Raw genomic sequence first — 26,009 nt, 5'->3', positions numbered from 1 at the left:
TTTTTTTTGTAAATTGGGCCACAGAGCTCTCTAGGCAGAGTCAGGGGAGTAAACGGCTGTGAAAGATGCCGCCTGATGTGAGCCACGGCCAGGCACTTTGGAACCTGGGATCCCATCTCCAGCCTTTCAAAGGACACAGACGAATATAAAATGCAGATGGGAGAGTTCATAATTTGGGCATCTCTGTTCTTTTGAAATCAAAGTGCAAAGAAAAAGTTTTGCCCATACTTGTTTTTCTCCTGAGGTTTTAAGATTTTCTTAACTGCTTTTCTCTTCCCCCAATCCTTGAGGAAGTTCTATCTTCATATCTTCTTAAAAGATATGGTTAAATTCAACACTGAAATATAAAAACATGCTTTCATATTTTTCTTTAAACTGAGGTATCTGACATTGGTGAAGAACTAACTGGGAGTATTGGTTTATTTTTATTTTTTTGAGACAGTCTTGCTGTGTTGCCCAGGCTGGAATGCAGTGGCACGATCTTGGCTCACTGCAGCCTCACCTCTTGGTTCACGCCATTCTCCTGCCTTAGCCTCCTGAGTAGCTGGGATTATAAGTGCCTGCCACCATGGCTGGTTCATTTTTGTATTAGTAGAGACGGGGTTTCAACATGTTGGCCAGGCTGGTCTTGAACTCCTGACCTCAGGTGATTCGCTCACCTTGGCCTCCCAAAGTGCTGGGATTACAGGCACGAGCCACCACACTCGGCCTGGGATATTCTTGATTATAATTGTAACATATCCCTTTAATAAAAACAAAACAGAACAACAACAACAAAACAGCTGTCTGAAAAGTCTCGAAATTAAAGAGCTCACTTGGACAGGGATTTGGACACCAGTTGAATGGCCCAGCACACCATAGTTACATGGGCCACTCGGCCTGTTAGGTCCTTAGGGTATTTGAAGTCATATGGATATTTGCATTTCTGCCTCTGGATATCGTGTTAGTATTCGGCTAGTGTTTGAGGGCCAGGCTCAGATCCGGGAAAACAAGAGCCCCTGCCCTCACGGCACTTCTCTTCCATGTGTGTGTGTCAGGAAAATAGAAAGCATAAGATATTTTTTTCAATGAGCTGGGAAGATGGAAAAACAAGCTTAAGATGTTTACTTGTTCAGAAGAAGGGAAGTGCAAGGAACACTCAGCTTTGTTGCTGCTGAAGGAGGCCCCTGGTGGAGGCTGTTTCAGAGGTGGGGTTTCTCTGAGAAAGGTGGTAAGAGGCAAATAGGATGCCCCATCTGGTTTGCCAGAGGTGGGGAAAGTTAGTATCCCCAAAACAGCTTCAGCATTCTGGCAAAGCTTTGGAAAACCAGCTACGGTGTAGGACCTTGTTGGCCGCTGGGTAGAAGGAAAACATTGCTGGTCCTGAGGACTGTACTGTTGTTCCACTGCTATAAAGAACTATCTGAGGCTGGGTAATAAGGAAAAAAAATGTTTAATCGGCATACAGTTCTGTGGGTTGTACAGGCTTCTACATCTGGGGAAACTTACAATCAGAGTGGAAGGTGAAGGGGAGGCCGGCATGTCTTCACATGGCTGGAAGGGGAGAGAGAGTGAAGGGGAAGGTGCCATGCACTTCCAAACAACCAGATCTCAGGAGAACGATCATGAGGACAGCACTTGGGGGATTGTGCTAAACCATTAGAAACCACCCCCATAAGTCAATCACCTCCCACCAGGGCTCACCTCCAACATAGGGTTAGAGTTCAGCATGAGATTTGGGTGGGGACACACAGCCACACCATGTCAGGCTTCCCATTCTTCTCCTGCACGTGCTTCGCAAATGGTTCTGTCATTGGTTTTTGTTTCTGTTGATACATGATATACGTACATATTTTCAGAGTGCATGTGATACCTTGATTCACCCCTATATTGATGAAATCTGTGTACTTGGGATGTCTTTCACTTTAAATAGTTTCTTTTCCTTGTGCTGGTTATGTTAAGTTATTCTCTCCTAGCTGTTTTGAAATACACAGTAGATGACCCACTGCCATCCCCCTGCTGATTTATCAATAGTAGGTCTCGTGTTCCCATTAGGCTGTGTGTTTGTGCACATTACCAGCCTCTGCCCATCCTGCTTATGAGTGGGCTCTGCTGGGCCCTGTTGACCACCTACTTTTGGCCTCCATGAGATCTGCTCTCAGCTCCTGCTTATGAGTGAGAACATGCGCTGTTTCCTTGCTTGACTCGTTTGCTTAACGTAATGTCCTCCAACTCCATCCATGCTGCCGCGGATGACAGGGCTCTCCGCTGTGTGGTGGAGTATTGCTCCTGTGTGTGTTCGGGCCACGTTCCCTTCATCCCCTGTTGACGGGCACTCAGGTGATTCCAGACCTTGGCTACTGTGGATGGAAGCTGAGAGCAGTCACTGGCTTTATACTCGGGGGACGTGAGCCACTTTGATGTTCTCAAGCAGCCTATCCCCAAAGCCCTCCGTAGAATGCCGCATTCGTTTGTACTCATGGCTTCTTCCACTAGGATGAACAGCTGGGAAGGGGCTTTGAGTGAATGCTTGGGTTTCTGTCTTTAATTGGTACCCAGCTACACTGGCCAAGTAGGGGTCCCAGTGGCCCTGGACACTACCTCACATAAGGTCCAAAGATGCAGTTAGGTTCTTTTTTTAACTTAAAAAAAAAATGCTTTTGACCTGGGTAAGCTATGGCATTATCAGTTAGAGTTTTTCATATTGGAAAGGTGTATATTTTATTTTCTAAGAAGGAAAGAAATCCTGTTAAATACTCTAACCACAGATTAAATCATGTCAAGGAAAGAGGTACTATTTTGGGGGAAAATTACCCCTTCATGTCAAAGATCAAGGAGATGACTTACATTGTTTAATTGAGTTAATTATGAAATCTTAAGTGGTTTTAAGAAGATGAGCTGTGGATCCTACAAGACATGAGACTGATACTGATTTAATGTTAGTCAGCCCTGACAGAATGTGGCTAATATTTAAAGCTTGCTCCAGTATTGCTTGATAGATTGTAAGTTAATGTAAAGATCTGTTTGATGCTTTTATTTTACAAAATATTATTGAGAAAAAGTTTGACAGCCAAGGAACGGCCTTCAACCAATTTCTTCCTAATTTCTATCACCAGAAAATTTTGTCCTGTTAATTCCAGAATTTACTTTTGGAAAGTTCCCGTAAGGAGAGCAGAGGTATTGGTGGTTGAATGGTGACTTGAATTTAGGTGAAGATCGTTAAATATTTCATAGTCATGTTTGTCTTGGTGGTTTTAGCAATTTTATATTAAACTTAGAACTGTGAGTCAAACCAAATCTGTTCTTTTGCTTTTGTGATACTCCTTTGTATGACTATACTGGTAAAGAATGATAAAATGTGTATTGGGTATTTTTTCTGTGTAGATATTAGGATTTTTAGGGGAACAAATTAATCATTCTTCTAATATACACTGTGCTGTGTGTTGGGTCCTTTGTATATTAGTTGAATCACTCTAATGAGGACCACTTGAAAGTCTGTTTCTATAGCAGATCTTTTATATGTTGACTTGTGTTATGCAAAATCCTTCATCCTCTAAGAAGACTAAGCAATGGGTTGGAGGAAAGATTTAATCACCCATTAGGTCTATTCCGAATGCCCAGAATTGAATGCAAGTACTAATTATGTTTTTGAAGTGGTGTGTGTGTGTATGGGTGTGTGTAGTGGACTCCTTTTTAGGTCATGGGAGGGAGGTAAAGCGAAGATGAGATTTGCTGATGAACATTTGTGCACATGCTAGTGGAGAAGTCATATGACTTGACTGCACCTGCGTACTCTGATTTTGCTTTCGTTAGTGTCCGTAGCCACAAGCCTCAACTGCCTCTGGGACCCACCCTGAGGGGCTGTGGTGAGGGTTATTATAGAGTCGTGCGTCTTAGTGAAGGGCACAAACGGCCTTGTGGGCCTACTTTGGCTTTGTTTGAACGTCTAGATTGTTAAACTAAGTTTAACATTTTGAGGATTATAAATTGTGATTCTTGTCTAAGAAGAGGTTTCTGTTGTCTCTGAAGACAGGAGCCCCAATACAGAGGGTCCCTGGCTCCCAATTGTTACATATCTGATTTTTTTTTTCAACCTTGTGATGGTGTGAACTAGTCACACTCAGTGCATTGTTTGGCCCAAGATGGGCTGCCTCTGGATGAACCCGTTGTAAGTTGAAACTATGATGTCAAATGCACTTTCTATTTAGGATATTTTCAGCTTACGCTGGGTTTATTGGAACAGTTTCATCCCATGGTAAGTCAGGGAGCATATGTGCTCATAAAAGTGGAGACGATCTCATAGATACCGTGAGATATAATGTCTCTGATGTTATAGAGATACGATGAAAACAATCAAGTGGGACTTGGAAGCCTTGGAGGGACTCACATGGGCGGCTCCTGGAATGCAATCTTGAGCGCCACTGGCTTCTGGATGTGACATCTGTACCTTCTGCTTAGCCCAGTGTGTTATCGGCTGCTCTCGAGGGCAGAGAGGTCCAGCGTTCCTGTGTTTAGGTATTTGAGCTGCCTTAAGAGGCTAGGTCAATTCTCACTGGTGTCTTCAGGGCTTTAGGCCTTCTGAACAAGCAGGAGGAAGCACGACTTTGTAGAGCTTTGGAAATCTCAACGGACTTCAGGGCCATCCCCTTTGGCAGGAGAGAGCCACACTGGAGGCGAGCAGGGTGCCGTGCGGGCCTCTGCTGGGCCCAGGCATGTACGGACGTTGTGAGGGCCACAGGACACAGATCGGTCTTGGTTCACAACTGGCGTCGATGGCCACGCAGCATTTCTGCCAGGTACATGAGTGCGGGGACTTGGGTTTTGGGGTGTGCGTCCTGGTTGCCTAGTTGCTTGGAAGACCCCCATTCAGACCCCAGCCTGAGTCACCGTGACAGGCCTCCTGCTTCACACGCCACACGGAAGCCGTGGCGTCGGTCACTGACGTCCACCGGGTGTCAGATGTGCGTATGTATCTTCCTTGGTCTCGGGATGTGTCTTGTTTTGAGGTTATAGTAAACGTTCTTTACAAGGGGTTTTGGATTTTTTATGTTTGCAAGGAGGCAGCAGGGAGTGCTTGAGCAATGAGATCCCCTTTCCAACCAATACAATTTCAGATCCCAGCAGGTAATTAAGGCAGCGGAGCTGTGGGATCACCTTTGCAACCAATGAGAATTCAGATCCCAGGAGGTAATGACGGCAGCGGGGCGGGTGGCAGAACCCTGAACTGTGGCTGTTTCTGGTGTCTTGCCCCGCGGACAGAGCGTGCTGGGGCCTCCGTGGTCCTCTGTGGGGTGAGTGGAGCGCATGAGCTGGGTGCTGCTGGGCCCTGGCTGGCTCCCCAGCCCGGGGTTTATGCAGGACTCGTTAGACAACTTGGAACCCAGAAAGCAGCACGAGGAGAACGGGATTGTGCCTTTCTGGATCCTTGGTGCTTCCCAGTCTCAGACACTGAGTAGGCTCTGAGGGGTCTCGCCGGGAAGACTTGCACAGTCGGCCCCCAGGATGGAGTGGGGCTGCAGCGGGTCTTGCAGGAGCTGGAAGTGGGGGTGAGTGTCTCGCAAGCGGGACCTTTCAAGTGGGCCCAGCAGGATGCATCTGTGGAAATGGTGCCACCTAACGCAGGGCTGCGGCCAGCAGGACCTGAAAGGCTACAGCGGGCTGTGTTTCTGCTCTCTCTCGAGTCTCTGCACGATTTTCCTTGGTTTTTGTCTGTTTGGAGGACGCTTCCCCCTTTCTTGCGCTTACCTAGCCCTCTGAGCTTCTTTGTTGAGTATGACAGCCCTGAGAAGGCATTTTTATCGCATAATTGTGTTATCCTGGTGGCTGGATAAATGACCTGCAAATGTGGGTGACTCAGTAGCTCTGAGGGTGTTCAATATCCAAGACAGAGGTGGGAAGGAAATGTTCAGGCAGGCATCAGAGGATCTGTTCTCTGCTTTACACTGGGGCCCTGGTTTGCTGACAGTCTTCACACTCGATCCAAAATGGGGGATAATGAAGTCTCACGGATTCGGCTTCAGCTGAGAGCTGCCTCCAGCACAGTCTTGTGTGAGTAACAGTTTCTATGTTTGGTGCGAAGGGCGGGCGTCAGTCAGTTGATCTTATTTGTGGTGGTGCTTATGGTGGGTTTTCCGTAAGGAATGTAGACTTTATTAGCTTTGGCAAGGGAATCCTGAGTGATAAATTGGAAGAATGTCTCAGGAAATTCTGGAACCTGCAGTGAATCTGGAATCTGTATGAAATTGAGATTTGGATTCTCACGATTTCCTAATGCTACCCCGAAACCCAGTAGTTGAGACAGTCGTAGAGCTTCAGTTGTGCTGCCCCGGTTCCCCATTTTAAAAGGAACACGTTGCTTTCCTCTAGAATGTTCTGAGCTCTGAGTGCTGCCGGCAGAGTGACCAGCTCTCTGCATCAGAGGGGAAGCCAGGGCTGCGTTCACGGCGTCGCGGCAGCCGGGAGCTGACCCTGGACTTCAGGCACGTGTGATGCTGACCATTTTCTGTAAACTCCAAGGGTGTAGTGGTCTCCTTGGCCGTTTACAGTCTTCTGAAGCTTTTGATGTGTCTGCACTTTGTAGATTTTTCAGAAGTAGACAGCCTTTTCCCACACCCTTGGGCTGAGTTTCGTCAGAGGCTGGTGTGTGGGAAGCACCACACCCACATTCTGACAGGGAAGACTCTGGTGCCCAACTGAGGTCAGAGTGGAAATTTGTTCTTCCTTCCCTCCAGTCTGGTCCAGCTGCTCCCTGCTTGGCCAGAAGAAAATCATGCTTATTCAAGTCGTAGGCAAACCCCCGAAGTCAAACATTTGTCTTTTTTCTTTTTTCTTTTTTTTTTTTTTTTTTTTTTTTGAGACGGAGTCTCTCTCTGTCACCCAGGCTGGAGTGCAGTGGCCGGATCTCAGCTCACTGCAAGCTCCGCCTCCCGGGTTTACGCCATTCTCCGGCCTCAGCCTCCCGAGTAGCTGGGACTACAGGCGCCCGCCGCCTCGCCCGGCTAGTTTTTTGTATTTCTTAATAGAGACGGGGTTTCACCGTGTTAGCCAGGATGGTCTCGATCTCCTGACCTCGTGATCCGCCCGTCTCGGCCTCCCAAAGTGCTGGGATTACAGGCTTGAGCCACCGCGCCCGGCCTTGTCTTTTTTCTTTCATATGCCCATTTAGTTTATATGGAATGATAGCTAGAAAAATGCCTTTTAGGGGAAAATTAATTTCCTTAATTACAGAGAACTTTTTGGATAAAAATCAGGAGGCTATTTTGTAATAAGATCTAGTTAAATACTACAGTGGAAAGCTCCTTATATTTGATCTTACACTTGGGCCCTGTGTGCGTGTCCGCATGCTCGTGCTCATGACGCCAGGCGCAGATGTGAACTACGGGCACAGTACATACTTTCTGGTTGCTTCTTTGAACGTCTTATTGCTTGACCTCTCCGACTCAAATGTTGAGTTATGTTGATTCTGTTCAGAATGTTTATCCCTCCGTCTAGGGTCCAGTCGTCTTTCAGGGAGGAACCGTCTTCCTCATCTCTGTCTCCTACAGTATTGTATATTTAATAGTCAAATATTTATAGGTTACATGGGTGACTGATCTGTTCATTAGGAGGAAAACAATGCCAATTTTCACATCATTAGAATGGACTTGTTAAATGATTGTTAGTATAATGAAGTTTCCATGGCAAAAGAGGCTTTGCAGATGTGAGTGTAACGGACAGTGAGATGGGAGAGGACCCTGGGTTGTCCAGGTGGGTCCAGTGTCTTCACATGTGCCTTTTGAGAAGGCAGTACGAGGGTCTGCCTCAGAGGAGGAGACCTGAGGACGAGATAGAGGCCAGAGGGCTGTGGGGGTGAGGGCGAGTGTGGGGCAGGGGCAGGGTCCGGAGGGGTGCAGGGCTGAGGCCGGGGCAGTGGTAGGAGGGGTGTGGGGCTGTGAGTCAAACTGCATGGTGGCTTCTATGAATTGGGAGACTCCAGGCAGGAATACAAGCTACTGACCCCTTGACTTCAGCCCTGGGACTCCTGACTTCCAGGGCTGAGAGGAGGTTTGCATTTGTGGTAATTTGTTGCAGCAGCAATAGGAAGCTAATGCATTGTATCTGTTCTTCACCTCCAAACCTTTGAAAAGTGACCCTGTTGTATCGGCCTTTTGTGTGCCCTAAATTCTAATGAGATGGTTTGTAGGAAATAATGGACACAAACGATGGCAGAACACAAAGTTGGACAGAAGCAGTGTCTTCTGTGGTTCTGTAGTTTGGGTCTGGGAAGTTAGATTTCGGTCAGAGTGTGTGGTCTTGTTCAGCGTATACCTGGAGTACTTGTTCAGAGCTCCTGGGGGAGTGGTCTTTAACACTGTTAGGATTAAAACTCCAAGCACATCAGGGCCAGAGTTCCTGAGTCAGTGTTAGGCGACCTTTGAATAAGAGTTGGCATGTAGAGTCTGCCCACTTTACTAGTATGAAGCAGCAAAATCTTTTTTTTTTTTATTTTTTGAGATGGAGTCTCGTTCTGTCACCCAGACTGGAGTGCAGTGGCGAGGCCTCGGCTCACTGCAACCTCCGCCGCCTGTGCTCAAGTGAGTCTCCTGCTTCAGCCTCCAAATTGCATGATTTATTTTCCTGTTTTATATACTTAGTATGTGAAAACTCTGCAAACTTTATTAATACAAATGACATGCCAGAACTTAGGAGAATCTGGTATTTTCCCATGCAAATTAGTAGTGATGTGGAATTCCTGGGCTGATTTGGTTTTATAAGACATGGGGCAGATTCTTTGCCTTATTTCTGTGGAACTAACAATTGTTAATCACCCAGCACTCTTACCTCCCCCAACAGCTCAGGTGAGGGGGGTGTTACCCCCACTGTCGTGATGAGAGGCAGGAGACTGAGGCTTAGATGAGCAGGTGACACATTACTGTCCAGCCCCACCCACCCTGTAGTTTCCTGCCATGGCTCAGCTGTCTTCCTGCAAGAAAGGACAGACACCCTGGTGCTGGGTAGAATTCCTTGTGAACCCCTTTCCATCCTCCAGGGAGTTCTTGCTTTACAGTGGTGGCTCATGGGGAGTCCTCTGGCCCACTGAGAAAGTGACTCATGTTGTGACATTACTGTCTCTGTCCGGCTGCTGTCGATTGGGTGATTTGTAAAGAGACATTTATTGCTCACAGCTCTGGAAGCTGGAAAGTCCAAGGTCAAGGCAGTCCAAGGTCAAGGCACCTGCACATCTGGTGCCCCAGGGCCTGTGGCTCACAGACGGCAGCATCTCAACAGGTGTTGCGTGGCAGCGGTCGTCTCGTCAGAACTCACGTGGTGGAGGAGCAGGAGGGCTCCTCTAGGCCTCCCAACAAGGACACCAACCCCAGTCCTGAGAGCAGGACTTCCCAAAGGCCCCACCTCTTAATGTATCCCTTCGGAGATGGTTTCAGCATGAGGTTTTGGGGACATTCAGGCCAGAGCCATTGCTCTGCTGTGGTGTTAGGGCTGCATGGCATCATTACTGCAGCAGAGCCACAGCTTCTTATCTGCATTTGCTGCAGGAGGAAGACGCAGGTGCCTGTGCAACTTGGGGTTCGGTGCAAGAAGTGGAGACTCTGGGAATCTTAGCAGGAGGAACTTAAGGGCTTTGAGAACTGACACTTTAGGACTGTAGTTTTCTTCAGACTGTAAAAACCTTGGTGTGTGACAATACTGAACATTGCCTGAGCCCTGTGATCCTGTAAAACAGTGATTGTTAAGACATTCCCCCTCCCCACAACTGCGCCCCCACTTTTACTGCAAGAAGCCCCTTCCCATGTGGCTTAGGCTGACTGGCGGATGACCGTTTACCGAGGACAAGACCAGATACAGGCCTTCAAACCCCCCTTCTCTGCCTTATAAGTGATTAGCTAAACTGCCTGTTCCCACTGATCAATCACTTCCCACCTTGAAATGGTTCTTCGTGGTGCAGTTGCGACTAGGGGGGTGGACTTGTCTTTGACTGTCGCCTTCCACAGAGGACAGTTAGGGTGGGCAGGAAAGAATTCTCTGCTACAGGTCTGCATTCCTGGCTGTTTCCAGAAGTGGGAATTCTGGTGCCGTGGAGTCTGCGAATGGATTTCTAGTGTCCCAGCTTCAGGTGGAGTTGAAATTGAGTGAGGCAACCCACCACACCCATCTGGAGCCAGGAACTAGAGCCATTTTTAAAGTGGCAGTTTCTCCATAAGATTACCCAAAAAACGCGCTCAGCACGTTTCTTTCTTTCTCATATGCATTTGGCCATCTAAAATGGGAATGGTGGTTTTTTGGAGCATGGATGTAGTTTTAAATTTTGAGTATTGTAAACCTTAATGTAGCTTCTTAAAATGTTTGCCTGATTATCTGGAGATTTACTAAACCTTTGGAGTGGTAATAATGAGTTGATCTATATGACTTTGCTTTCTATGATGCAATGAAAGTACTCTAATTAAAACCTCTGCAGTTGGGTCAGCAGGCGATTGGCCAAAACAAATTCTGCTTTTTGGGTTTCTTTAACCAAACAAGGGAGTAGAGTGTAGGCTGAAGTGGCAAATTCATTTCAGAGCACGCCAGAGCCCTCAATGATTCAGCAGCCTTCTCAGGTGAACGTGTAACGTGCCGTGAGTCTTGGCAAGCCTGGCTACTGAAGTGTGCACGTGACACCACAGAGCCACACCTAGGAAGATGTGGTTTCTGTAACAAGCTTTGGAAAACCAAAGTTCAACTAAATTATCCAACTTTGTTACAGAAAAAGCTTAGACCAGATGGCCAAAGACCTGATTGTTTCATGGTTGAGACATGGTTATAAAATCGCCCTTACTTGGTGCCAATCAGTGTTGGTCCACAGTGATACTCCTCCAACCTCACTGAAGAGTTTGGAGACTGATATGAGACTGTGAAAATCTCCTTAAGGTGAAAAGGGCTCTGGGGCACCCGGGAATATCCGCACACCCGTGGCCATTCCCCTATAAGGTGGAGAGGACGGCTGGGTCACGCGGGAGCATCAGCACACCCGTGGCCATCCTCTTTAAGACGGAAAGGGCTGCTGGGGTGCCCCGCAATATCTGCACACCCGCGGCCATTGTGGCTGTCCCCCTTTCTGCTCAGTCACCTCTGTGTTCCCGCATTCAGGCTTTGGGACACTCATGAACAGCTCATCCCCTGGGCTGGTGAGGAAGGAGTGGGAGGTTGTTCTGAGGCTCTGTCACTGTCTGCCCTGTCATGAGCTGGGCAAGGCAGTGGCAGTGACCCTGGAGGAGTCTGGTCAGTGAGGGCTCCGGCAGGAAGTGCTGAGGCTTGAGGTGACTCTGCCAGTCGTAACCAAATGTCTTCCCTCTTATTTCCATGATTCCTTCTAGTTCTGCACCTTGCACTGCAGAGTCTCTGTGTATCTATAAATACACATGAGTTACGATACAGGTGTCTCTTTCCCCTCTGTCTGCGGCTGGGCCCAGGGAGTGAAGTGCAAGACCCCCTTACTGCTGGATGCCCACCAGCACGAGGCACTGCCTGCCCTGCTGACGAATGCCTACAGCGAGTCCTGGAAGCCGCCTCCTGAGCACCTGGCCTGTTGACGGTGTATACGGGAGACAACGGAGCTCCCCTTGCCCCACCCTGAGCAGAGACTGGGGAGGCGGCGGCAGCACTGCCCCCATGGTGCATCCTTGGTGCATGGAGGAAAGTCTGTTCATGCTTAAAACACAGCCCATCCTCTCAAAAGCAGGATGACAACCCCATTTACTTCTGGAATCTTAAAAACGGGCCCGTCTCTTTGAGAGAAGAACATGGCATGTATGTGTGTACCTCCTTTGTTTTTTTTTTTTTTGAGACAGTTTCCCTCTGTCACCCAGGCTGGAGTGCGGTGGTGAGATCTCAGCTCACTGCAAGCTCTGGCTCCCGGGTTCATGCAATTCTCCACCCTCAGCCTCCCAAGTAGCTGGGACTACAGGCACCCGCCACCACGCCTGGCTAATTGTTTGTATTTTTAGTAGAGACGGGGTTTCACCGTGTTAGCCAGGATGGTCTCGGTTTCCTGACCTCGTGATCTGCCAACCTCGGCCTCCCAAAGTGCTGGGATTATAGGTGTGAGCCACCACGCCGGGCCGTATGTGTGTACCTCTTTACAAGTCTTGCCTGACCTTCGCATTTAAAAATTACTGAAAAACTTAAGGATGTAACTGACAAGAACTTTATAGGTTTCTCCAAGTAAAAATTTGGAAAAGTTAAGTGAACCCATGATGTGTTTTATTTCTATGAGTCCCACACTTGGATTTTTAAATGTGGGCAAAACATCTGTATGTTCTTCAGCCTGATTTCCGTGGAATCGTGAATGAAACGTGCTGAAGTTGCCGTGCGGATTTTGTTATGTGGCGGTGACAAGTGGGGCTGGTCATTAAACAACTGGAGGAACCCTGTCCTTTCTGTGCTCCTGTTGGACACTAGGCACGTGCTTGGGTGTTTTCTGTGTGTGTGGACAAGATGACGACAGAATTTCCAGATTCACACGGTGGTATCTTCTCCCTTTTCTGTTAAAACGTGTCTTCTGCTGCTTCTACATAGACCAAGTGTTTCTTTCTCTCGCCTGTCTACATAAACGCTGTTTAACAAAAACCGTATTGTAGACATGTGAAGCTGAATTCCACATGATCAAGCAGATAGAGATGACTGAGTATACTGTTTTGTGGAAGGAAGGTTTAAAATGATTTTTAGCTTTTTCCCTGAAATAGGGAATACTTTTAACTTTTTCCCTGAGATAGGGAATAATGAAATGGGAAAATAATTAAATTTTCCCATGTAATTGTTAGATTATATTTAATTATTAGATTATTCATGTATTGCAAGGGAAAAAGGAACTAGATCACCCCATGTACCCAAATGAAAATTTAAAGGGTATGGGCGAGTTCATTTGAACTCCTTTAATTTGTTTTTGTTTGTTTGTTTTTGACAGTCTCACTCTGTTTCTCAGGCTGGGTGCAGTAGTGCAATGACAGCTCACTGCAACCCCAACGTTCTAGGCTCAAGTGATTCTCCTGCGTCAGCCTCCCCAACTGCTGGGATTTACAGGCGTTAACCACCACACACAGCTTATCACCTCTTGGAGACTAGCTTTGAGTTTGGGCATTCACTGAACTATATTTTAGTTAATTCTCAAAGTTTGTCACTGTTTATCTTTAATTTGCTAAAAATCTACATGTATTGTAAAATGTGTTACATTTCCTTAGCATTCACGGATTCCCTGTTAGTGGGGCAGAGACACAGAAGGGCAGAAGGCGTTCGGACATCATCAGGGTTGCAGTTGAGTCCTTGCCCCGAACACACTGGAGCTCTGGGCTCTGTGGTCCCACGGGGGTCCTCTGTCCACTGAGGGGGACGGGTTACCTGGAAGGTCCCTCCAGCCTCTGCAATTTTGCCCTTTTCAGGTTAACATCTCATCATTGTCCTGGACAGCACTGCCTTTCGTTCACTGATCCACGAGTGAACAGCTGGTCAGTGGCCAGTGCTGCTTCCTTCAGCTGGGAGGTGGTGATGTGATAACACTTCCGTGGAATTTGGTTCTTGGTGTATTAAGGGTTCAGTTGTATGTTTATTTTTAATCTGCACCTCTGAATTGGTCTTTTGATTGCAAAGAGATTGCTTACTGGATTTGTTTCTGAATATTTGGTGGATAACAGGAGAACCTTGCTTATCTGTGTGTTCATTTAGTGTGTTTTTGCCAGGCATTTATATGGTTGTGTTAGCCCTCAGCCCACTTTCTGTGTGTGGTGGAGTCATTGAAATCATTTATGTGAAGTCTCTCCTCTTTTAAGGCCAGAGGACGTGGGGTGGTGTCTCCCTAAACTAGGGGGAAATGGCATTGTTCTGCCCTCCTCCCTGGGAATGCTGGTGTTTCCAGGTCTCTGAACTTGGCTCCCACACTGGGAGAGTAGCTGTGGCTTCTGGAGCCCGTTTTGTGAGGGACTGACTCCTTCACTTGCTTTATTCCCCACTGTCTTTGCTGCTTGATGACGCAGGGATGAGGGAGTTGGGCCCAGGGGCCTTGCCTGTGCCTGAAGGGCCCGATGCAGAAAACTCCTCATGGGAAGGATGTTCCTTGAGGGCAGCTTTTGGAGTGTTTTCCTACTTTTAACTGAGAAGCAGCTATTCACATGGTTCTATTCTGCTGGTGTGTTTCAAAATAACTGGTGTAGAGTTGTGAAGATGTCCGAGACACCCATGATCCACTCCGGGCCAGTGCAGGACATTGAGCTCAGAATCCTTCAGACCATTCAGATGCCAAAGATTCTTGCTTGGTTATTCTCAAACTTATGAGAATCTAAAACGCGAGCCACGGTATGGATTTTCTCTTGAGCCCCCATGACTTTGCCTTGTATTTTGGGCATGAATGACTTCATCAAGGGGAAAGAATTTGAGGAAGGAGCCTCTGAGGCTAGGAGGGGGTGGGAAGGGGCGGGGGGAAGAGGAGGGAAAAGGAGCTATAGAGGGAGGAGCCAGGCTGGGGCTGGGGCGTCTCCCCATGATGCTCCCACACGCCTGGCGCGAGGCCCCAGAGACTGACTGATTTTCCCACAGACAATGTGTATGATTGCATGTCTGTTTTGTGGGCTGGCCATTTGGATTGAGGGAATGTCTGTGTTGTGATTCCTTATTGATTCGAAGGTTGGAAAGGTTTGTGCTCAATACAGGGGTCTCTTGGTGCGATGGGAAAATGTGATCGCAGCCGCCTTCGGGGTGGGGAGAGCCCTCGAGGCCCTCAGTGGTGGCCGGCGTCAGCCTTCGCTTCCCTGGGTGAGCTGCCCTCAGGGTGGGAAGGGAGGTCCTCGGTGGTGGCCGCTGTTGGCCTTCGCCTCCCTGGGTGAGGGCTGCTCCATCCCCGGCTCTCCGACTCCTTGCCTGGCACCTTGCTCGTTGGAGGCCGTGATCCATCAACTTTGTCCACGCGTGTCCTGCAGACTAATGCTGACTGGAGGTTCAGGAGTGGTCAGAAGAGGCCAGAGGAGGCCCTCGTGATGCGAAGCTAAACGTTTAATGATGGCGCTGTTGAGTGCATGAGCCGCATCAGCCCAAGAGTCTGGGTAAGAGGGAACCCCGCGGGGTGGAGGGAAGACTGGACAGATGGGTGCTTTCCTCGGCCCCTGGGAGCACGGCCAGGTCCACGCTCAGACCTCCTGGTTTCTCCCATATTTCCATCAATAGCAAGGGAAGGACTCGGGGCAGAAGTAGTTCAAGGGCCTCTAAAGACTTATGTAATTGTTAATAGGCCTACTTTTATGCTTTCTTATGTATTAAGAGCAAATCATGATACAAACTCATTTCTGTTTGAAGAAATCTTTACTGCTCTCATTTTTGTGGCAAGCAACATTGATTCTTTGCTTAGTGAGCGTTAGTGCCCTCCTGCCCAGTGCTGCTGCCTGGCGTGTCCTCGCACACACCTCTGTCCATTGGTCTCCGTTCACCTTTCCGCCTAGAATTGTAGGAGGGGCGCTGGGATCTTAGGGCTAGAAAGAAATTCTGAAGACCACTTTTAGGGGCGGCTTTTAGTCAGGGCTTCCAGAGAGACAGCCAGCCGGGTGTGCGTGTGTCTCCAGGGCGAGGCTTGCTGCAGGGGCTACAGAGTCCAAGAAGCCCCAGGACCCACAGGCTGCAAGCTAGAGTCCTGGGAGGGTGTGGCTTGAAGACTTGAGAAGCGGAGGGTGCGGATCCCACCGTGGTCTGAGGAGCTGAGACCCAGAAGCACGGGCTGCAGAAGACAGATGTCACTGGCCCATCAGCCAGACAGGTGGAGTGAACCCAGTTTTCCCCGCCTTGCTGTTTTACTCGGGCCCTGGGTGGATAGGGTGGTGCCCCCCACGCCGGCGAGGATGGGTCTCCACTCAGTCCAGAGGCAAACATGCATCTCACACAGAAATAATGCAGAACCAGCCATCTGGGCACCCCGGGCACGCTCAGGTTGATGCACAAAACCAACGCCGCGCGTGGCCCTGACATCTGTGTGTTCGCATCACTCCACACACATTGCTCAGTCATCGCCTCGGTGAGTTTGTAAGCTCGTTGTGTGGTTCTGGGGCTTTTCGTCCTTGGTGATGACAGGCTCCCCACTGCCCCAGCTCAAGTATGGAAGGTGATGGCACCAACGGCTCCTTGTTTCTCAGACACTTGAGTGGGTGCTCTGTGCAGCCAGTTTCACCTGCAGCAGCATCTGTTCCCTATGCCGATTCCATTCGGAGTATGTGCCTCCCTTCTGTTGAGGGTGCAGCCTTCTTTCAGGGAAGAACTGTGTCCTGTTCGCCTATATCGCCTGTGGTGTATCTCATGGCTGAATAAGTAGCTATAGGATACCTCGGTGGCTGAATGATAGGTTCATTGGAAGGAAAACTTTATATATTTTTTTCTTTTTGGGATGGAGTTTCACACTCAACGCCCAGGCTGACGTGCAATGGCACGATCTTGGCTCATTGCAAACTCTCCCTCCCGGGTTCAAGTGATTCTCCTCCCTCAGCCTCCCAAGTAACTGGGGCTACAGGCTTCCGCCACCATGCCTGGCTAATTTTCGTATTTTCGTTAGAGAAGGGGTTTCACCATGTTGGCCAGGCTGGTCTTAAACTCTTGACCTCAGGTGATGCGCCCACCTCGGCCACCCAAAGTGCTGGGATTACGGCCATGAGCCTCTGCACCCAGGAACTTAATACCGTTTTTTTTTTTTCCTTTAAATCGTAATGGGCTTGTTAAATGCTTACTTTTTTTTTTTTTAATTTATTATTATTATACTTTAAGTTCTAGGGTACATGTGCATAACGTGCAGGTTTGTTACATATGTATACTTGTGCCTTGTTGGTGTGCTGCACCCATCAACTCGTCAGCACCCATCAACTCGCCATTTACATCGGGTATAACTCCCAATGCAATCCCTCCCCCCTCCCCCCTCCCCATGATAGGCCCCGGTGTGCGATGTTCCCCTTCCCGAGTCCAAGTGATCTCATTGTTCAGTTCCCACCTATGAGTGAGAACATGTGGTGTTTGGTTTTCTCTTCTTGTGATAGTTTGCTAAGAAGGATGGTTTCCAGCTGCATCCATGTCCCTACAAAGGACACAAACTCATCCTTTTTGATGGCTGCATAGTATTCCATGGTGTATATGTGCCACATTTTCTTAATCCAGTCTGTCACTGATGGACATTTGGGTTGATTCCAAGTCTTTGCTATTGTGAATAGTGCCGCAATAAACATACGTGTGCATGTGTCTTTATAGCAGCATAATTTATAATCCTTTGGGTATATACCCAGTAATGGGATGGCTGGGTCATATGGTACATCTAGTTCTAGATCCTTGAGGAATCGCCATACTGTTTTCCATAATGGTTGAACTGGTTTACAATCCCACCAACAGTATAAAAGTGTTCCTATTTCTCCACATCCTCTCCAGCACCTGTTGTTTCCTGACTTTTTAATGATCGCCATTCTAACTGGTGTGAGATGGTATCTCATTGTGGTTTTGATTTGCATTTCTCTGATGGCCAGTGATGATGAGCATTTTTTCATGTGTCTGTTGGCTGTATGAATGTCTTCTTTTGAGAAATGTCTGTTCATATCCTTTGCCCACTTTTTGATGGGGTTGTTTGTTTTTTTCTTGTAAATTTGTTTGAGTTCTTTGTAGGTTCTGGATATTAGCCCTTTGTCAGATGAGTAGATTGCAAAAATTTTCTCCCATTCTGTAGGTTGCCTGTTCACTCTGATGGTAGTTTCTTTTGCTGTGCAGAAGCTCTTTAGTTTAATGAGATCCCGTTTGTCAATTTTGGCTTTTGCTGCCGTTGCTTTTGGTGTTTTAGACATGAAATCTTTGCCCATGCCTATGTCCTGAATGGTACTACCTAGGTTTTCCTCTAGGATTTTTATGGTACTAGGTCTAACATTTAAGTCTCTAATCCATCTTGAATTAATTTTCGTATGAAAAAACTGCTTTAAAGTTCATATGGAACCAAAAAAGAGCCCGCATCTCCAAGACAATCCTAAGTCAAAAGAACAAAGCTGGAGGCATCACGCTACCTGACTTCAAACTATACTACAAGGCTACAGTAACCAAAACAGCATGGTACTGGTACCAAAACAGAGATATAGACCAATGGAACAGAACAGAGTCCTCAGAAATAATACCACACATCTACAGCCATCTGATCTTTGACAAACCTGAGAGAAACAAGAAATGGGGAAAGGATTCCCTATTTAATAAATGGTGCTGGGAAAATTGGGTAGCCATAAGTAGAAAGCTGAAACTGGATCCTTTCCTTACTCCTTATACGAAAATTAAATGCTTACGTTAATGTTTATTTTTAAAAATGTTATCTGTGACCTTTCAGCTTTTCATAGCACTTCTCGTGTGAATATTTTAAAAAGGCCCTTTAGTCGTGGGGGAGAAGGAGGTTATCCCTTTCAGCAGAGGGAGATGGAAGAACAGGCCCTGGTGGGTCTGAGCACAGGCAGTCACCCCAGCCTTGGTGCTTGCTTAGGTCTGTTCTCCGTTCACCGTAGCCGCATCCACTCTCATTGTCAGCTTAAAAATAAGCTTTTTCCTCTTTCTAATCGGAACAGTTAGTTTGTTAACCGTCACATTAAGGTATCGAGAATGATGGCTTTCAGGCCTCAGATATGACACAAGTAATAAATGCAGCTGACCCTGAACAACATGGGTTTTGAGCTTCGAAGGATCACTTATGTTAATTTTTTTTCCAACCAAACCCTTACTGAAAAAACCTGGCTTTGTGGAGGGCCGACGTTTCCTACATGTGCTTCCATAGGGTGGCCGTGGGGTCCTGTGGATACGTAGATTTGGGTAAACTCGGGGCGTGTTCTGGAATCCATGTCCCTGTGTATACAGAGGGACAACTGCAGCTTTTTAGAAGTTTGTGTCCTGCCTTGTCCTAAAAAGGTTCCAAGGTGGATGCAAAATTATTTCATTCCTTTGGTTTTCTTGGTGGGATATTGATGTTTATTCTTCAGTGTCTAATATCCTGAGTGAACAGAGTTACCGCTTCAGGAACAAAGCCAGTCTGGAAACACATATTGAGATATCCACCTTTTCTTCATGGTTTCACAAAAGGCCATGATCATATTTTATTCAGTTGAACTGTAGGAAACTGCCAATATTTGCTGTTTTTGGCCTACAAAATGGCAAGTTCGTACGATATTAAAAACAAAGGCTTCCTGGATGGGGAAAATAGGAATCGGTAAGAACCTGAAGTTCTCTGTCATGGCCTCTGAGTCACAGGTAAATAAACCTGCGTGAGGGGGAGTTGACTGTACAGTATTTTCCTTCTGTTTTGATACTGTCAGAAAACGGTCAGTTCCAATGTGTTGGGTCCCTTTGCCTCAGCTTTGCTGCAGAAGGGACTTGCCATTATACCTCTTGTTCCCAGTGCCCAGGAGGCTGATGCCACATAGAAGACCTGCAGGTCGGTGGATGTGAAACAGGCATCGGACACGCTGTGCACCTTGGGACGCATCTGAGAAGTGTGTGCTTGCAGCAGATCTGAGGTGAGGGCGTGTTCCATCTCCTCTCCCTTCTCTGGCTTTGCAGGCCTTTGAAGTTGGTCCTGGAAAGTGAAATTAGTTAATGCTGATTTAAGCTCCAGGTCAAAGCCTGGGGGCCGAAGAGACCCGCCCTTCACGAGGGGTGTGAAACATTGGGCCCTCCCATCAGGAGGCAGCAGGGACTCGAGAAAGCCCCACATGCCCTCCAGTTCCCTTATGTTGAAATTTTTTGTACTCGGCCATGCCGGGTCATTTTGGGAGGTGAGTAGGGGATTCACATGGGGGTGTGCAGTATTCTTAGGTGTCAGGTGCGAGAGTTGAATTTGCAGAAGCTGTGCAGATAGGAAAGGGCCTGGCAGGGAGTGCTGTTTACACGGAGCCGATTTAACGCGAGGTCTGTGCTCTACCTGGGTCCGTGTCTGACTGCTGTCTCCCAGTCTGCAACAGGACGTTGACGTGACTTGGCGCCATCGTCCCACTCTGTGTAGATGTCTGAGGATCTGTGCGCAGCTGCTCTGTGAGAATGCGTTGTGATAATGAACTGAGAAACAGTGAACAAACCCTGAATTGGTTAGCACTGGTTCCACGGCCACTTCTGCTGTGGTTGGAGTCATTCATAATAAAGTGTGCTGGACTGCTATGCAGAGCTCTGAATTTCAGAGGCCCTTTAACTTGGCAGCTAACCAGTCGCTTCCTTCAGAAGACATTTGAGTCCCCTTTACCTACCAGGGTGACCCTGGGAGTTTGAAGATGAGTGAGACAAGCCCTCTGTGTCTTGTGGATTTTACTGTCCAGAGGGGAGACAGATGTGGATGGTGAAGGAGGCCCTATCAGAGGTCAGTGCACGTCAGTTTTGTTTCTTCAGCACTTGCTGTGTTCAGGCGGTGCCCCGGGCCATGTGCAGAGCATCTGGGGACCCTGCCCATGGCATCCCAGGCACAGCTAGCATCTGCGCCATCTTCATACTTGGCCTGAGTTTTGGGGAAGTACCGAGGATGGCTTCTGCCTTTGCTGGAGAGAGTTGGAAGTCAGGGCAGCCCTCCACAAGGAGATGATCGCCAGCTGATTCCTCAAGAAAGAGAGGTGGTCCCCACATGGGTAGAGCAGGGCAGCATGTACAGACCTGGGTGTGGGTCTGGGGCATGTGCATCTGAGTGGGTTCTGCTGGGAGACAGCAGGGGTGAGGTGTGAAGGCAGTTGGAATTTACAGGATAAATTATCACTAAGGCGATGCCTGGAAAACATAAAATGGGGACTCTCTGGGGGTAAACGTGGACTTAGGGTGACCCTGGGCGTGGGTGTTTTCAGGCTCTGAAGGCAGAGATTTAGGAAATTGGGGCAGAGCTGAGCCCCAGACGAGGATGAAGACCACCCTTGGGATGTTGAATGAGACAGGGGTGGAAACCCAGTGAATGTCATGGGGGGTCAGTCCAGCAGGCAGGCAGCAGAGGAGACCGGTGTCCTCAAAGGCCCCTTGGGCCTACCTCTCAAAGTGCTGGGATGACAGGCATGAGCCACTGCTCCCTGCTGATACTTTTAAAATTTCTAAGCTACTCTCTCTCATACCCACTCCCGTATTTTTTTTAAAAAACCAGGTTTATGGCTATATTTTTTCCAAGGGAACCAAACAGTTACCTGTTTGAAGTACAAATAACACCGTGTTTAAAAACCGAAAATGCCACTTTGCATAGAAGTTTCCAAATACCCAGTTGGTTTGAGCCTTGCATTGCAGTGTCACTACCTGCTCTTAAATTTCTACCCGATGTATAGATAGCGAGACAGGGACGGCTCGTACATCTTCAGGTTTCAGTTCTACTACCTTGGGCTATATTTTCATTTATTTTGGCACAACTGTGGGTGTGGCAAGCAATGCCAGGGTATTTATTTTGAAGCGTTTCCAATAACAGTTGGGAAGATTTTCACATTTTTAGAATTTTCATAGTAATAGTTATAATTGACAAAGAATTTAAAATTGTGTAGTCATTATTTTGCTTTTTTCTAGATGTGCCCCGAAACAGGGTTGCTAACTATCATTCTACATCACAGGATTAATAACAGTACCCTTTTGGAGCAGATGCCTGTAATCAAGGAATTCTGCCTAGTCAGTTCACTTTAAGCGTGTTTAAAAGGTTGTCTTTATCCTAGTTGGCACCTGTGGCTATAGTTTGTTTTCACTGCTGAAGAATATTCCACGATGGAAGCCGTAATTCATCTGTTTTTCATATCGGTGGACATTTGGATTATTTTGGGAGGGTGTGTATGTCTATTCAGCCTTCATTTTTTCAGGATTTTTTGTAGAAGATAATGTAACAGTGTAACATCCTCTGCTAGAGAGCCAACACGAACCCTGATTACAGCCACACAGACTCTCACACAGACTCTCAGGCCTTGTTACCAACACACAGAACCATTTTCTTAAGTTGAAACACAGTAGCAGAACCTGAAGCCATGTGAACGGTTCCTCCGATCTTACACTTGGAATTCACTTTTTATTACTATGTCTGCTAATTAGGAAGCATATCAATTATACAGAAATCTGAGAATGTAAAATTATACGTTTATAACAGAAAAAACCTTATTTAATAGCCCAGAACACATGGCTATGTTTTTCCCTCATGCCCCACCACTGTTTTCTTTGCTTGAAATGGGAAATGACACTTGAATGCGGTTTTCTAGCGACTGTTAGCCTGGCATAGTTCTTCAGAGACAGAGGATGTAAAGCACATGGAGAATTTCTGTTTGTGGAATGTGATTTCCCGGTCGCCTCATTCAGGCTGTCGCCGCCTTCCCCTCTGGCCGCCTGCATCGTGGGACGTCTGAGAAGGTCCCTGTTTCATCCTCTGGAAATTCTGAAAAGGAAGGAGAGGAGGGTGTGCAGGGTGTGGTGCATTTGTGTTGGTCTTCCAGCTTTTATTTGGAGTCTCCGCTACCTTGGTTCCTGCCTTTATGTCCCTAGCTCGTGGCTTCATCCTTGTGTCTAACTCACAGGCAGACAGATGGAAAGGGAAGTTGTATTCAGCCAACAGCTTGATCTTATTCTCAAGGCTTAAATCGACTGGGTATTTGGAGACTTCTGTGCAAATGGGCATTTTTGGTTTTTAAACACCGTGTCTTATTTGTACTTGAAATGGGGTAACTGGTTCTCTTGGAAAAAATATAGGCATAAAGCTGGTTCTTAAAAAAAAAAAAAAAAAAAAAAGGGAGTGGGTGTGAGAGAGCGGCTTAGAAATTACACCAGTAATGGTCGCGAGTGGTGGCTTATGCCTGTAATTCCAGCACTTTGAGAGAAGGAGGCAGGTGGATCCCCTGAGGTTAGGAGTTCGAGACCAGACTGGTGAACATGGTGAAACCCCGTCTGTACTGAAAAGATGAAAATTAGCCGGGCATGGTGGCAGGCACCTGTAATCCCAGCTACTTGGGAGGCTGAGGCAGGAGAATCACTTGTACCCGGGAGGCAGAGGTTGCAGGGAGCCAAGATCGCACCACTGCACTCCACCCTGGGCGACAGAGCAGAAACACCATCTCAAAATAGAAAAAAACCAAAAAACTAAACAAAACAAAAACCCGGTAATGAAAACCTGATTGCATCATCTGTGATGGAGATGGCGGATTATTTCATTTTTAGTGACAGGATGAATTGGATATGTTTGCAGTATTGATTTGACAAGGGAAATGGTGAGAACCAAATGTGCCGCCCAGCTTGGGCCTCGCCGTTGGCAGAAGACCGTGGCGGGCAACAGACTGGAGACTCGGAGACCGAGGGGAGAATTCTCATGCCTTGACGCTGGTGCAGTGTGTGCTTCTGGACTCCTGCTGGAGGGAGCTGCCCCTTTGCCTTGCAGGCTTTGGTGCAGTGGAGACCTTAGGACCTGCCCCTCCTGGCACACCTGTGGGTGTGGCGAGCAGTGCCAGGGCTGAAGCACAGGTGCTGAGCCCGGAACGTGGGACGGGAGAGGCTGCACACGCCGGCAGGAGTCTTCTCCAGCAGCCGGGGGTTTCCGCAAGGGGGCGGGGCGTTGGTTTTCCTCCTTGAATTTGGGTGGAGAGGGTGTCCTGGGGTGCTGTCTGCACTTGTGTTGCTCTGAGGTCAAGTTGTGGCCCCGAGTCCCTGTCCCTCTGCAAAGTGAGGGTTTGCCCATTTTCAGGTCAGATTTCCCTTGGGTCCGGGTCTCTAGGAGTGGGGCGCATTCCAAGGGGGCGTGAGCACGGTGGACGCCCGTGGGCCTCTTCCTCTCCCCTCAGCTCCTGGGCTGTGTGTGAAGAGCTGCCCAGCGGAATCACCCTCCTGCCTGGTGTTTCATTCACCAGAAATCGTTCTCACTGTGGACTCTTGAGTCAAATGTAATCCAGGAATGGAACGTGCTGTTGCTGGATGCCACACACAGCATCAGGAGCTTAGTTGGGGATTATATGATCTTACCCCACACCTTAAAAGTAAAGACTGTAGTTGTCAGGCGTCTGAGCCCAAGCCAAGCCATCGCGTCCCCTGTGACTTGCACGTATATACGCCCAGATGGCCTGAAGTAACTGAAGAATCACAAAAGTGCAAATGCCCTGCCTGGACTTAACTGATAACATTCTACCAGAAATAAGTGAAAATGGCCAGTCCTTGCCTTAAGCGATGATTTTTGTGTGTGTGTGTGAAATTCTTTTTCCAGGCTCATCCTGGCTCAAAAAGCTCCCCCACTGAGCACCTTGTGACCCCCACTCCTGCCCGCCAGAGAACAACCCCCATTTGACTGTAATATTCCTTTACCTAACCAAATCCTATAAAACGGCCCCACACTTAGCTCCCTTCGCTGACTCTTTGGACTCAGCCCGCCTGCACCCAGGTTAAATAAACAGCCATGTTGCGCTCACAAACCCTGTTTGGTGGTCTCTTCACATGGATGTGCATGACAATAGTTAAGGGGATATTGAAGTCTTTGGCAGCTCCAAGAGCCTTTTCAGTTTGTGTCGGGCCATTGTAGGCAGAAGGAAATACTTGCTTAGAGACTCTTACAGAAATGTTCGGTGCAGTGCCATTAACTCATGGAATAAATGTGTAACTTTCCATGGCAGACCTCTGGAAAGAGATGCTCTTTGAGTGCACCCTGGCCTGCTCGCTACAAGAATCGGCCGTGTCACCCCGCTTTCCGTGGGCCTGCAGGTGTGCGTGGTCCATTGCCCTGCACTGTGGCCATGGAAGGGAAGATGATCTGGAATGCTGGCGACAGTTATCGGTGCGTGTTGATGTGTGCTGCTTTCTACAGGGGAGAACATTTCTGTTTAATAAACATCTCATCTCGATGATGACTGCAAGATATTTGAGTCTCATTCAATAGTGTTTCTGGGTTCCTTCTGTTTTTATCTGCTTTCTAGCACTAGGCAAGTGAAGACATGGAAAGTAAAAACCCATCGAACTTGTAGAGACATGGTGTTGTGGAGGAGCAGACTGTAGCCTCTGGCTCTGTTTAAAGATTGTAGTAAACCTCTTACCTGGCACGGTCAGGGTGTAAATTATCTTGTTTAATCGGAATGTGTATGAGTCAAAGCTGGCGCCTGCATTGTGGATGAAATACCAGATTTTAAGGGAACATGTCAATGTGCTGTAAGATACCAACAAAGTTCCTCACTGAGGTTCTGCGCGGGTTCGGAGCAGCTGGGCCTTAGGTCACCAGGGTCGTCTCTGGGAGCAGATGCTCAGTGTGGGCATTAGTCACTTAGCCTTTCCAGAGCCGAGGAGCAGCTCTCTGTGGTGGTTTTTGGAACCTGTATTTTGAGTCAGTTTGTCCCACTTGACTCGAAGTTGCCGCGCGATTTCAGACCTTTGCCTCCACCGTGCGCTCGTTTTCTTGTCCCCTGATAACTGCCTCGGTTGCCCCGGCCTGACATTTGAGCCTCGTCGTTCATGGACACAGGTTCCGTGGTGGGGCAAATGCCGCGACTCCGGCTTGCACAGTTCTGTGACTCTCACCATGGCTTATCACATCACTCCCGGGATCTCCCGCTTAGAGGAAGAGTGTCCCTTTCCTGCAGGCCCTGTGTGGTGTGGAAACCACCCCTACCTACCTTTCTCCTGTTTGAACTGTACCGTGAAGCTATTTCTGTTCTAGTCAACCGTCAGAATTTAAGGAACAGTGATTTATGTAACTTATCACACGCTTCTGAGCAATTCTTTATGAATTTCATTCTGTTGTGAAATTATTGCAGTTTTCATGGCTATGCTGGTCTCATGTTGTGGCCCTTGAAATGAATTCCCTTCCCCATTGTGTGTTAAGGTTGTGCCTGGGAGCTGTTGAGGCCTCACCTCTGCTTAGGGCAGTGGCTTTGCTCTCCTGACAACAGGAAGAATCTTATTTAGAGCACTTCTAATGTAGTTTTTGCTTCCAGACAGAGTTACTTTTTTTCACAGAGACAGCCACTAAAGTCATAAATTATGCTGAGGATGCACACACACGGGTCAGCTGACAGAGTGGAGTCTAGAACAGATCCAAAGATGCAAAAGCAGTTCAGTGGAATTTGAGTCTTTTCAACAAA

The sequence above is a fragment of the Macaca mulatta genome, chromosome 15 (genome assembly GCF_049350105.2).
Source record: "Macaca mulatta isolate MMU2019108-1 chromosome 15, T2T-MMU8v2.0, whole genome shotgun sequence".
NCBI lineage: Eukaryota > Metazoa > Chordata > Mammalia > Primates > Cercopithecidae > Macaca > Macaca mulatta.
The sequence above is the reverse complement of the archived record's forward strand: the minus strand, read 5'-3'. Positions refer to the sequence as shown.